This window comes from Aegilops tauschii, chromosome 5 (assembly GCF_002575655.3).
Source record: "Aegilops tauschii subsp. strangulata cultivar AL8/78 chromosome 5, Aet v6.0, whole genome shotgun sequence".
Classification (NCBI taxonomy): domain Eukaryota; kingdom Viridiplantae; phylum Streptophyta; class Magnoliopsida; order Poales; family Poaceae; genus Aegilops; species Aegilops tauschii.
The window spans coordinates 374,174,337-374,187,506 of NC_053039.3; positions in this window are offsets into that span (position 1 = coordinate 374,174,337).

Below are 13,170 nucleotides of genomic sequence, written 5' to 3' on the forward strand. Positions count from 1 at the left end.
CGTATATGTCTGGTAATTTTTTACCTAAAAAAAGTGATCGGAACATACCAACATGAGATCTAGTTTTGAGGGTCGTGTCGCTATGAATCTTTTATGTGAAAACAGTATTTTGACTTCGGTGATGTTTTAAGCTACAAAACATTTTGAATTTTCAGTTTTGAAAAAGAATCTGCTGGCATCATTAGTTTTGTTATTTTCCTAAATGCATGTAATTAGTAGCGTCTAATTAAGCTAACCTGATGGACACCGCACACATAAAGGCAAACAACTTCAAAGCTAGTATCTGCATGGATGCATGCATGCGTTCGGATATGTTAGTATGGTTTGATCGTTCGGATTTTAGCACAATCCATTTAAATTATGTCCATAATTTTGAAAAATAGTCATCAATTAAGACAATAAATAGGAAAATAAAACATTAAAAATTGTAGAGAGAAGATAACAAATTGGACGCAACCTCCCCAAAACTGGAAGGACCAGGCTACATGGCCAATCCAATAGCGCTCGCGAGGGCCCACATTTGCTCTGCCACCTACGATATGCTCGAATGTGAATTGCCATAAATACTCTAAAAAGAAAAATATAATTAATATAAAACCGAAAAACGGCGGCGCAAAGCGCACATTACCCTTTAGTATAATGTATTTCACATAGTATATCGAAGTTAACACACACCGTCACTCTAACTTCACGCCCTTTACAAATATACTAGAGTCAAATCTTTTGTCCACGTTTAACTTAAGGAATAATGTATATCGCCAAGTAAAAGCGATGATAGATACAAATGTAAAAACAATATTATTTGCACCATCAAAATAGAAGCAAAATTGTAGCAACATGAGTCTCACGCGGAAGCAACTTGCACTCTCACACCGCAAAATGTCATCCTTGACGGAGTTGTTCCTGGCAGAAAAGTTGATCTCGCAACACTTGAATCGTGTAACTATGCCCTTCAATTCTAAATACCGTGTGGTTTTGGTCTCTCGAAGTGTATTTGATCAAAGTTGTGTTGATGTGTGGGCTCATCGCGATCGCGTGGCTCTCACATCGCCATTTTTCCTTCAGAAATCTCCATTAGTTCTTTTTTAAAGCATATATAAATGCTAGAGAAAAACTCTAATAAATCAAGAAAACATCAAAATCAAAAATTAAATAAAAACCATAGGGTTTTCAATAATTTTCTTACTTTCTCTCTACTTTATTTATTACTGGTGTGTCTTGAGTTTTAAAATTTTGAGTAAGTATTTTTTTCCTTTTCTAAGAAAATTAAAATTTCCATGTTTTGTGTTTTTATCCTCTTTACTCTATTTTTGCATGTTCTTATTCAAGTTTTTGATTGTCGGCCTTTTCATGCTTGGATGATATGTTATTGGAAAAAGTAGACGATATCAATGAGCTTGGAACCAAAAATACACTCGCCTCATGATAATTTATGGTGTCTTGAGTTAACAATATATATTTTGGGAAAATTCAAAGTCAACCATCGGTCCACCTATTTCATGCCTGATTTGTGTCTTACGAAGAAAAACCCCCGAAAGAGTCAGCCATTTGGAGGTCTCCTTAGATCTCTCCTTTCACCTGTAGCAGGAAAGCCCCAATCAAAATAGAATCTACATTGAAACCGGCCATGCCGTGGTAACCATTATGGATTCGCGACAAGGAGAGCCGCCGGCAAAGCAGAGGAACATCGATCGCATCGCCCCAACTAACCATCCCTGGGATCTCCATGAACAGTTGCCCTCTTCCACCGCTGGGACTGCACATAGGATGGTGTTTTGGTGATTCCCGAGAGGCAAACCTCACGATCAGCACAGAAAGAAGTAGGGGTGTGGCATAGGTCCCGTAAGTAGTCGGCGTCACCAGCATTACCGTTCATGGCGATCTGTTGTGGAGAGCTTTGGGGTTTATCGTCCAATTCGACGAATGCAACATAACTGGGATAATATTTCCGCATGCATCTGTAGCTACGAGTATCCTGATCTTCCCTCACGTTGACAAGATAAGGGTCTATCTATTCTATGGTGCATCTTACGACGCCACAGTAGAAGCTTGCGACGATCATTGGAATTTATTAGTGATATATATTTCACTTGATTCTGTTGTCAAAAGGATGAGCATGGTGGAAATTAGCGAGAGAAGTGCAATGGATGTCAATCTTTGAGGATTTGGCGCTTTGTCCTGAAGATACCATTATCGGACCTGGTCTACAGTCTAAAAGTGAAAATGAAGAATTTTGTACAAATGCAACCCCCATCGGCTCAGCACGTACCCAGCTCGACACAAGTTCCATGGGCCTGCTTTGCTGAAAGGACGAAGAGGTGTTTCTAGAACACGATTGAGGCAACAGTAGGCCACTGTTCACTCCAAAACCCATAATTCTCAGCCATCGGATATAGAAGACTAATGGTTAAGATTGACGCTTGAGTTCCATTCAAAACCGGTACACTATATAGTAGTATAGAAAGAAAGATAAGAGTCTATATATTCAATGGTGCATCTTATGATGCCACAGTGAAAGCTTTCGACGATCGCTGGAATTTATTAGTGATATAATATTTTATTTGATTCTGCTGTCAAAACCATGAGCATGGTGGAAATTAGCGAGAATAGAAGTGCAATGGATGTCAATCTTTGAGTATTTTGCGCTTTGTCCTGGAGATACCATTATCGGACCTGGTCGACAATATGAAAGTGAAAATGTAGAAGTTTGCACAAATGTAATCCCCATCGGCTCAACGCGTACCCAGCTTGGCCCAAGAGGCATGTGATTGCTTGCTGAGAGGGCGAAGAGGTGTTTCTAGAACACGGTGAAGGCAACAGTAGGCCACTGTAAACTCTGAATCCCATAATTCTCAGCCATCAGATATAGAAGACAAATGGTTAAGATTGACACTTGAGTTCTATTCAAAACTACTAGTACCCTATATAGTAGTGGAGTAGATGTTAAGCCTAATAATTCAAACATGTTAGCTGCGTCGCTCGAGACTGTATTTGTTAGCTGTGGCCAATTTCTATTTGGCGCCTGTTGCGTCGCTTAAATGCCAACTTTTTTTGCGACAAACTTAAATGCCAACTGCTACATGGCGCACACCTCCACCATAAGTTTGTTTTCTAGTGGACCAGCCCATCAGGGGTAGCCCTTATACATATGTGTACAAGCTTCTAGAAGCTTCCAAGTAGTTTTTACTGTCTTGTCTGTTGGTTTTGTTCTTTTTTCATTTTATTTTTTTCATTTTTCCAATTCATGATTTTTTTTCAAATTTATAAACCTTTTACAAATTAATGATTTTTCAAATATGATAACTTAAAAAAAACTATGATATTTTTCAAATCCATGGACCAATACGAAATTTGCCGATTTTATAAAAAAATGAGATTTTTTTCCTAATCTGTAATTTTTTTCGCAAATCCATGAATGATTTTTGTATTCATAAACCTTTTTTATAATTTTGTAAAACTCAACGGTTAACACGGTCAACAGAGAGCGGTGAATGGTCCAATGGTCAACTAACGATGGAGAAAGTAGTTGCAAGCGACGAGTTTTTTTGGAAAGGCCTAAATGGCGCCTGTTGCGCCACTTTAGAGAGCAGCGCACTGACCACCAGGACAATGAACGACTTGTGTGTATAAACTTCTTTCCATTTTTTATTCTTTCTCCAGGTCACGAGAGCCTGGTTTTGGGAAGCTTCCCAAACAAGTTTTCACCGCTTCGCTAGTCAGTTTTGGGGCCGTTTTTTTTCTTGTTCCTTTTTCTTGTTCCCTTTTCATTTTCTTTTCTTTTTTCATTTCCTTTTTTTTCTTAAATGCGCGCACTTTTTTCAAATTCATTTTTTTCAAATTTGATGAATTTTTATGAAATTCAATGGACTTTTTCCAACTCGATGACCTTTTTTTCAAAATCGATCAACTTTTATGAAATTTAATGAACTTTTTTTCAAATCGATTACCTTTTTTCCAAAATTCATGAACTTTTTAAATTTTGTGAACTTTTATTCCAAAGTCAATCAGCTTTTTTCAAATTAGATGAACTTTCTTTTCAAAATCAATGAGCTCTTTCAAATTTGATGAACTTTTCTAAAAATTGATGAACTTTTTTTCAAATTCATGAATATTTTTTAAATTTGTGGGGTTTCATTCAATTTTTATGAACATTTTTTGAATGCACGAATTTTATTGATTTTTTTGGATTTTTTTTCAACGACCGGTCAACTGGCCAACTGTTGACTGGTCAACCGAGATCGAGCGAACAAGGCAGGCGATCGAGCGAACGAGGCGACCTGGGCCGGCCTAGTTCGCGGGCGGGTGGGCGCTGGGCGTGGTTGTCGAACTGGGCGCTCCTTCGGGTGCCTTTAGCGTGGGTTGCAAGTTTTGTAATTTCTTTTTGAATACAGTACAGATGCTAGCGTTTATATACACGCGCATACACTCACCCATATGAACGCGCGCGCACACACACACCTTAATTACCCCTATGAGCACCTTCGAAAGACTGAGCCGGCATATCATCTTGAAATTTACGAAGTTACCATAGGCACCTCGCCGTCGACGGGAACGTCTTCTCTCACTGAATGCGCATCGCCGAAAATCCTGAAATAAATTCAGGAATAAATGCGAGTATCAGGACTTGAACCCTGGTGGGTTAGGGATAACATAGTCCCTCTAACCATCCAACAACAGGTTGGTTCACGCAAGTTCTGTAATTGAAAGGTGAGGACACGAAGGTAATTCCCGAGCTGTCGCCGCCGCCGAGCCCGCCGGCGGCGCCGGATGGCAGAGCTTGTCTGTCGGGGCAGTCGGGCCAACGGTCGGGAGCCAGGTGCCCGGTGAGGTGCAGGACAACCTGGTGGAGGGCTCTGGAGCAGCCCACCCGGTGTCGTCATGTGCATCGGGATTGGGGTCGGAGAGGCATGAGGCTGGTGGGTTGGAGCGGCATGAGGCTGATAGCTTCGCCTTGGGATCGCCGCCATCAGTCACGCTTCCCCGTTGGCGTACGGGGGACCAGCAGAAGCAGTTGGCATCGACGCTGAATGTCTCCGTGGTGGGGGATCGTAATGATTGGAATGTTGTGGTCGGCACGGTGGAGCTGCCGATTGGGTCGTGGCTGGGGTCTGGCTTGTTGCCGGGCCCAGTGGCGGGAAGCAATGGGGGTGCGGGACCCGATGACTGCCAGCGGCGGCAGGATGGGACTGGTGACATGCAGTCGGGATCCAATGATTGCCAGCCGAGGCAGGATGGGACTGATGCCATGCAGACGATGGGGGAGCGACAGATGGCAGTTGTGGATTGCCAGCAGGGGATGGATGGGACGGATCTCATGCAGACAATGGGGGAACGGCAATTGGTAGTAGAGGATTGCGCTGTGCCGGAGGCTAGCTTTTCAGGGGAGGAGACGGATCTGGTGGCACGGTCTGAGATGCCTGTAGGCCAGGTGCATGCATGGGATTTTTTCCAGGTTAGTTTATCGGAGAACGAGGAGCCGCATGCAGGCGACGTGCCGCCATGCACACCCGTGGCTGTTGGTCAGGAGGGAGCTGGGCATGAGGATGTGGTGCGCCTATGTGAGAGCATGTGCAAGTCTTTGGCACCCATTTTGGCGAGGCCAGATGCACGTACGCAAGATGTGCATGCTCGGAAGCCCCGGAAGAAAAGGCAGCTGTATATCACCCCTAGGCGGAGCGCTAGGATTGCAAGGCATGGGGCAAGTAAACCTCAGCAGGTGCTCATTCGGAGGCTATGCTTGGCGCATGAAGGGGAAGTCATATCAGATGAAGCACTCAGCATGTACATGGAGTTGTTCTCTCGCCCGTTGTTGGATGTTCACATTGCGGCCGTGCTGGCTCTGTTTGGGTGGGAGTCGCCGGCGGCACCTGTTCTGGATGCGTCTCTCGTGAAGGCCACGGTGGCCCAGGAGGGGAGTACAGGTGGAATACGTAGGATGTTGTGATGTGTGCACTGCCCATGAAAGTAATCGTGTGGAATGTGAGAGGGTTGAATGCCCCCGCGCGTAGAAATGCCGTGCATCAAGTAGTGCTTGCGGCGAATCCGGGCATTGTTTGCCTCCAGGAAACCAAGCTGCAGGAGATAGATTTACCAACTGTACAACAATGCCTTGGGAATAAATTTAGCAACTTCTATTATGTTCCGGCGGTGGGAACGCGTGGTGGAATTCTAGTGGCCTGGGATGAGACCGTAACCAGGCTATCCAATCCACACTACCAAAGTAACTCGCTCACGGCGTTGGTAAAATCGCCAGGTGCTGCGGAGTGGTGGATGACATGTGTGTATGGTCCTCAAGAGGATGGGGCAAAGGTGGAGTTCTTGCAAGAGCTTGCGGACATCAGGGATTTGCACGCAGGGCCGTGGCTGATAGCGGGCGACTTCAACTTAATAGCAAAGCAGGAGGATAAGAGCAATGATCTTATTAACAGAAGGATGTTGGCAAGGTTTCGGGCGAGGCTAAATAGACTTGAGATGAAGGAGTTGTATCTAAATGGGCGCCAGTACACATGGTCTAATGAGAGGCAGAATGCAACCCTCGAGAAGATTGATCACGTTTTTGTATCTAATGAGTGGGATGCCGCGTTCCTGGCATGTTTCTTATCTGCTCTTGGGACGGCGATCTCGGATCATTGCCCACTTATGTTGGATATGAATGTGGAGATTGGCATGCATAAGCGCTTCAAGTTTGAAGCATTCTGGGTCAGGGCGCCAGGTTTTATGGAGACAGTGCAGAGGGCTTGGGACTCAACACCAGCGGCTACCAATGACTATATCACGCTGCACAATAAATTGAGGGCCACGACAAAAGCCCTACAAAGTTGGAGTGATCGGTGGATTGGCAATGCCAAGTTGCAGATTGCCATTGCCATGGAAGTGGTCATGAGGTTGGATGTGGCAATGGATTCAAGGACTCTTTCGGACATGGAAAGGGAGCTGAGGAAGACGATGAAACAAAAACTTCTGGGACTATGTTCGTTGGAAAGATCAATTGCAAGGCAACGGTCGAGATTGATGCAACTAAAGGAGGGGGATGGAAATACGAGACTGTTTCATCAGCAGGCGAGCCATAGGCAAAGAAAAAATGTGATGCGCTCGGTTAGATACAATGGGAGGTTGTATACGGGACAGGAGGAGGTCGCCTCCGCGGTGGACGTGTACTACGGGCAGGCATTTGGCTGTTGTGAACAGCGGGAGCATACTCTAAATCTCGATGAGCTGGACCTACTGTCGGTGTCAAAACTGGCGGATCTCGGGTAGGGGGTCCCAAACTGTGCGTCTAAGGCGGATGGTAACAGGAGGCAGGGGACACGATGTTTACCTAGGTTCGGGCCCTCTCGATGGAGGTAATACCCTACTTCCTGCTTGATTGATCTTGATGATATGAGTATTACAAGAGTTGATCTACCACGAGATCGTAGAGGCTAAACCCTAGAAGCTAGCCTATGGTATGATTGTTGTCTGTCCTATGGACTAAACCCTCCGGTTTATATAGACACCGGAGGGGGCTAGGGTTACACAGAGTCGGTTACAAGGGAGGAGATCTACATATCCGTATTGCCAGTCCCATCCGGACACGGGTCGAAGTCTTCAATCTTGTATCTTCATAGTCCAACAGTCCGGCTGTCCGAGGACCCCCTAATCCAGGACTCCCTCAGTAGCCCCTAAACCAGGCTTCAATGACGATGAGTCCGGCACGCAGATTGTCTTCGGCATTGCAAGGCGGGTTCCTTCTCCGAACACTCCATAGAAGATGTTGAACACAAGGATAGTGTCCGGCTCTGCAAAACAAATTCCACATACCACCGTAGAGAGAATAATATTTCCACAAATCTAATCTGCTGACAGCTTTTCATAACGTGACGTTCTGCCATGGTCTGGTCATGACGAACCGTTTTTCCCGTGCCTGCCACTGCACGTGTTGCGAGGCGGTTTTCTTGGCACGTCTTGTCGAAGCAGAGATCGTGTCCCCTTATCATGGGATTCTCATCAATACGGGTGTGGGTAACCCAACCGCGCCATCAATTACGGCGCTTGGGGAATAAGCGAGTTTACCAGGTAGGTAGGGACGCGCAAAGCTTCTTCCGCCCTTATAAAGGGACAAGGATTCACCTTTTTCACCCATGCCTTCTTCCTCCTTGCTCATCCATTCTTGCGCACTTGAGCTTCAGCACCCAAGTTCGCGTTTTTCTCCTCAAACCACTCCAAGCATGTCCGGAGCGGGAGGCAAGTGGATGGTTGATAACCCACAAGTATAGGGGATCAATTGTAGCCTCTTTCGATAAGTAAGAGTGTCGAACCCAACGAGGAGCTAAAGGTAGAACAAATATTCCCTCAAGTTCTATCGACCACCAATACAACTCTACGCACGCTTGACGTTCACTTTACCTAGAACAAGTATGAAACTAGAAGTACTTTGTAGGTATTTTTGGATAGGTTTGCAAGAAAATAAAGAGAGCGTAAATAAAAGCTAGGGGTTGTTTAGATCAAGACACAACTAAATTAGTTTTAGTAAAGAGCTTGTTGTCACGAGAAAGTTATTTGTCCCTAGGCAATCGATAACTAGACCGGTAATCACTATTGCAATTTTATTTGAGGGAGAGGCATAAGCTAACATACTTTCTCTACTTGGATCATATGCACTTATGATTGGAACTCTAGCAAGCATCCGCAACTACTAAAGATCATTAAGGTAAAACCCAACCATAGCATTAAAGTATCAAGTCCCCTTTATCCCATATGCAAACAACCTACTTACTCGGGTCTGTGCTTCTGTCACTCACGCCACCCACCATAAGCAAATCATGAACATATTACAAACCCTACAGCGGGAATCCCTCACGCTTGCGCGACACGGAGAGCACCATAGGACAGCACCAATAATAAAACATGCAACTCAAACCAATCTTGATCATCAAATAGCCCATAGGACAAAACGGATCTACTCAAACATCATAGAATAGCCATACATCATTGGGAAATAATATATAGCGTTGAGCACCATGTTTAAGTAGAGATTACAGCCGGTAAGAGAGAGGTTACACCGCTTCATAGAGGGGGGAAGAGTTGGTGATGATGGCGGTGAAGTTGTTGGTGAAGATTGCGGTGATGATGATGGCCACGACAACGTTTCGGCGCCACCGGAAGAGAAGGGGAGAGGGGGCCACTTCGTCTTCTTCTTCCTTGACCTCCTCCCTAGATGGGAGAAGGGTTTCCCCTCTGGTCCTTGGCCTCCAAGGCGTGGGAGGGGCGAGAGCCCCTCCGAGATTGGATCTGTCTCTCTGTCTCTCTCTGTTTCTGCGTTCTGTTCTGCTGTCCTTTCACCGTTTCGTATATATATGGAGATCCGTAACTCAGCTTGGACTGAAACCTTCCCCGTGATTTTTTACCAAAAACTAGCTTTCTTGCAGCCGAAGAAGGGCATCAACCGCCTTACGGGTGGCCCACGAGGGTCAGGGGCGCCCCCTTGACTCGTGGCCACCTCGGGCACCGTCTCGCGTGGATTTTTCTTCTGGAATTTTCCAAATTTTTCCAAAAATAAGCTCCGTCCGTTTTTATCTTGTTTGGATTCCGTTTGATATGGATATTCTGCGAGCCATAAAACATGCAACAAACAGGAACTGGCACTGGGCACTGGATCAATATGTTAGTCCCAAAAATAGTATAAAAAGTTGCCAAAAAGTATATGAAAGTTGAATAATATTGGCATGGAACAATCAAAAATTATAGATACGACGGAGACGTATCAGCATCCCCAAGCTTAATTCCTGCTCGTCCTCGAGTAGGTAAATGATAAAAAAGATAATTTTTAATGTGGAATGCTACCTAGCATAATTTTGACCATATGTCTAATCATGGCATGAATATTAAGACACGAGTGATTCAAAGCAATAGTCTATCCTTTGACATAAAAACAATAATACTTCAAGCATACCAACCAAGCAATTATGTCTTATTGAAATAACGTAGCCAAAGAAAGCTCATCCCTACAAAATCATATAGTCTGGCTATGCTCCATCTTCACCACACAAAATATTCACATCATGCACAACCCCGATGACAAGCCAAGCAATTGTTTCATACTTTTGACGTTTCTCAAACCTTTTCAACTTTCACGCAATACATGAGCGTGAGCCATGGACATAGCACTATAGGTGGAATAGAATATGATGATGGGGGTTAGGTGGAGAAGACAAAAAAGGAGAAAGTCTCACATCGACGCGGCTAATCTACGGGCTATGGAGATGCCCATCAATTGATGTCAATGTGAGGAGTAGGGATTGCCATGCAACGGATGCACTAGAGCTATAAGTATATGAAAGCTCAAACTGAAACTAAGTGGGTGTGCATCCAACTTGCTTGCTCATGAAGACCTAGGGCATTTGAGGAAGCCCATCGTTGGAATATACAAGCCAAGTTCTATAATGAAAATTCCCACTAGTATATAAAAGTGATAACTCAAGAGACTCTCTATATGAAGAACATGGTGCTACTTTGAAGCACAAGTGTGGTAAAAGGATAGTAACATTGCCCCTTCTCTCTTTTTCTCTCTCTTTTTTTGTTTTCTTTGTTTTCTCTTTTTTTGGGCATTCTCTTTTTTTGGCCTTTCTCTCTTTTTTTCGTCCGGAGTCTCATCCCGACTTGTGGGGGAATCATAGTCTCCATCATCCTTTCCTCACTAGGGCAATGCTCTAATAATGATGATCATCACACTTTTATTTACTTACAACTCAATATTACAACTCGATATCTAGAACAAAGATATGACTCTATATGAATGCCTCCGGCGGTGTACCGGGATGTGCAATGATCTAGCGTAGCAATGACATCAAAAAACGGACAAGCCATGAAAACATCATGCTAGCTATCTTACGATCATGCAAAGCAATATGACAATAAATGCTCAAGTCATGTATATGATGATGATGGAAGTTGTATGGCAATATATCTCGGAATGGCTATGGAAATGCCATAATAGGTAGGTATGGTGGCTGTTTTGAGGAAGATATAAGGAGGTTTATGTGTGATAGAGCGTATCGTATCACGGGGTTTGGATGCACCGGCGAAGTTTGCACCAACTCTCGAGGTGAGAAAGGGCAATGCACGGTACCGAAGAGGCTAGCAATGATGGAAGGGTGAGAGTGCATATAATCCATGGACTCAACATTAGTCATAAAGAACTCACATAGTTACTACAAAAGTCTATTAGCTATCAAAACAAAGTATTACGCGCCTGCTCCTAGGGGGATAGATTGGTAGGAAAAGACCATCGCTCGTCCCCGACCGCCACTCATAAGGAAGACAATCAATAAACACCTCATGCTCCAACTTCGTTACATAACGGTTCACCATACGTGCATGCTACGGGACTTGCAAACCTCAACACAAGTATTTCTCAATTTCACAATTACTCAACTAGCACGACTCCAATATCACCACCTTTATATCGCAAAACTATTGCAAGGAATCAAACATATCATATTCAGTGATCTACAAGTTTTATGTAGGGTTTTATGACTAACCATGTGAATGACCAGTTCCTGTCATCTCTCTAATAGATATAAGTGAAGCACGAGAGTTTAATTCTTTCTACAAAAGATATGCCCACGCTCTAACAAATATAAGTGAAGCAAAAGAGCATTCTACAAATGGCGGTTGTCTATGTAAAGAGAAACAGGCAATCCAAGCTTCAAATGATATAAGTGAAGCACATGAAGCATTCTATAAAGCCATACTCAAAAGATATAAGTGAAGTGCAATGAGTATTCTATAAATCAACCAAGTACTATCTCATACCAGCATGGTGCATAAAATAAAAATGAAAACTAAATGCAAAAGACGCTCCAAGATTTGCACATATCGCATGAACAAAACGAATCTGAAAACATACTGATACTTGTTGAAGAAAGAGGGGATGCCTTCCGGGGCATCCCCAAGCTTAGACGTTTGAGTCTCCTTGAATATTTACTTGGGGTGCCTCGGGCATCCCCAAGCTTGAGCTTTTGCCTCTCTTCCTTCTTCTCACATCGAAACCTTCTCGATCATCGAACACTTCATCCACACAAAACTTCAACAGAAAACTCGGTAAGATCCGTTAGGATAATAAAGTAAATCATCACTCTAAGTACTGTTGCAAACCAATTCATATTTTATTTTTGCATTGTGTCTACTGTAATATAACTTTTTCATGGCTTAATCCACTGATATAAATTGATAGTTTCATCAAAACAAGCAAACTATGCATCAAAAACAGAATCTGTCTATAACAGAACAGTCTGTAATAATCTGAACATTCACCATACTTCTGATACTTGAAACATTCTGCTAAAATTAGGAAAAATAAACAATTTGTATAGAAAGACAGTGTAAAAAGAATCAGAACCATTTGACGTTCCAGTAAAAAATTAAAAATCGCGCACTACAGCCAAAGTTTCTGTCCTGCACCGTACAAACCAACAAGTATTGTAAACATCCTAAAGGCAAACCTTGGCACATTATTTTTATAATACAATGGAATTTTACAAGGGGATAATTATTTTTGTTTAAAAGTTTCTGTAATCAAGATTCACAAAGTTTCCGTGAGCATGAACAAAGTTCAAGGAGCTCTCCCACTTCAACAATGCTTGTCTTTCTCACTTTCACTTTCCTTTTTGAAAAAGTTTTGGGTTCCCCTCTTTATTTTTGTTGTTTTTAAACTATATGAAAGCACTCAACAGAAATAAATAACTCTCTAAAACTTCCGGGTTGTCTCCCTGGCAGCGCTTTCTTTAAAGCCATTAAGCTAGGCATATTGTGCTCAAGTAATGGATCCACCCGGATCCCAAGGTATATCAAAGCCAATTTTAATTAAAAATGATTTGTAATTTAGTAGTGAGCACAAAGAAACATATATCATGTAATGACGAAGTCTAACTCTCTTCCTATGCGTCGGCATGTCATAAAAGAACAATTCATGCACACAAAGTAAAGGCCAATGCATAATATAAACAGTTTCTTGCAATTTTATTGTGTGGAAAACATAGAGAGGTGGAGATATAGTTCCTCTCTCATAATAATTGCAAGTAGGAGCAGCAAGCACATGCATATTATATCTATCAAAATCATCATGTGTAACGGTAAAAGGCAACCCATCAATATAATCCTTAATAAGTGCAAACTTCTCCGATATAGTGT